This window comes from Aplysia californica, unplaced genomic scaffold, assembly GCF_000002075.1.
Source record: "Aplysia californica isolate F4 #8 unplaced genomic scaffold, AplCal3.0 scaffold00453, whole genome shotgun sequence".
NCBI lineage: Eukaryota > Metazoa > Mollusca > Gastropoda > Aplysiida > Aplysiidae > Aplysia > Aplysia californica.
Window position 1 is genome coordinate 299,454 of NW_004797723.1, and position 1,878 is coordinate 301,331.

General features: G+C 40.7%; 1 protein-coding gene across 1 annotated transcript in view; it reads right to left on the reverse strand.

The window, feature by feature from the left end:
* Positions 1-1,872, reverse strand: part of LOC101862822 (NFX1-type zinc finger-containing protein 1) — a 13,496-nt gene extending 11,624 nt beyond the window's left edge. Inside the window, exon 1 of the mRNA XM_005105124.3 lies at positions 1,514-1,872. The gene's annotated coding sequence lies outside the window, so the exon portion shown is untranslated. The remainder of the gene's footprint in view (positions 1-1,513) is intronic.
* Between the last annotated feature and the right edge of the window lie 6 nt (positions 1,873-1,878).

Genomic DNA, 1,878 nt, shown 5'->3' on the forward strand with positions numbered 1-1,878 from the left:
ATATATGTGTGTGTGTGTATGTATATTACAATCCAGCGCTCCGATCCACCTTTTCACGTTATATTCCCGCACCGCGGTTGTCATGGAAACTAAGTGCCACAATAATTATTGTTTCTGCCTTTATCGGAGAGCATGAAACCACGCGGAGGAATGAGCTGTCGACTTCTGAGTTCCTTTTTAGTGGATCGAGTATCTCGCCGCTTGTCTTTGCACTGTACGGTGGACGGCGTAGGCAGTGAAACACAATCAAATTAATGTTCATGTTCAGGTCATTTTGAACTGCAGAGTATCTAACTCTGTGAATGGCCACAAAAGAGCAGTTACACCACAATACCCCCCCCCCCCAAAATATATGTGGAAAAAAATGGAGCATACTCAAAAGCCACTCAAAGACGTCATATGAAGCAACACAATGCGTGGAGATAAACATCGCGTAAAACAATACGAAACAAATATGAATAATAATTAGAAGGGCCAATAAAAAAATTGAAGTCCAGATAATTCGATCAAACAGACCAAAATACTAACCTCACTCTAGCTGTTTTTCAAACCTGGGTCTCTTTTTGTACTCAACTCCTTTTTTCCTCAAGGGAAGAACGGCCTTTCCTGCATGATTAAGATCAAACTCTCACGGATAGCTTTTTTGCGTTACGGAAAATAGTGCAAAAAGCAAACACACAAACACACACAATACTTACACACACACACACACACACACCCACACCCCCCCCCACACACACACCCACCCACACACACATATACACACAAACAAACATACAAATATAAAAACACACGTAAACACATATTATATAATACGCATACGTATATGCCTACTCTACACACGCACAAACACAAATATACACCCCCCAAAAAACATACACACACACACGCATAAACACATACTCAAAAACATACGGTACACATAAACACTGTACACACACAGACACACACACACTCACATTCACACAAATACTGTACACACACTCACATAATCACTACACACACACACACACACTCACACATACACACACACCCAAACACACACACACAAACACACACACATACACACACACACACTCACACGCGCGCGAGCTCGCAAGCACATATAATCAGATTTAAATACATTCATACACGCTTACATTCACCTAAACACACACACGCACACACACGCGCGCGCGCGCACACACACACACACACACACACACACACACACACAGGACTGAAGCTTTCACAAACATTCTCGGCTTCTCAAGAAGTACTACTAGATCTAGATCTACTACTACTACTACTACTGCTAGATCTACTACTACTACTACTACTACTACTACTACTACTACTACTACTACTACTACTACTACTACTACTACAACTACAACTACTATTACTACTACTATTACTACTAAAGCCATTTGATATTCCAAAAATCATGAAGCTGCTAATCTCTCTTTCTGCCTACACAAAATAAAATAGAATAAGCTTTAGACCTAGTTGATCAATGGGTTAGCCTACTTACCTTCCAATCCAGTCACTCACAATCTGTGTAGGCTAGATCAGCAACCACACGAAAAAAACCGAATCGTGCTTTATATCGAGTTCCGAAAGCAAGCGCTGCAGGAAGTCTTCTCTCTTCAGACGGAAAGTTACATCTGACAACCACAACTGGCAGCAAGAAGTAGTGGTGCAATTGATCGATCAAATTTTTCGATTAACCGAGCAAGATTCTTGGTCGAGTAAATCGACCAAAATGGTTTCTTGACCGAGCAAGACATCAATCAAACGCCAAAATTAATTGTCGCTATCAAACAAACGCGAAACCCATATTTTGTCATTGCATCGTTTTGAAAACCAGCAAACTTCAAACTTTTAACAAAGTGCAAT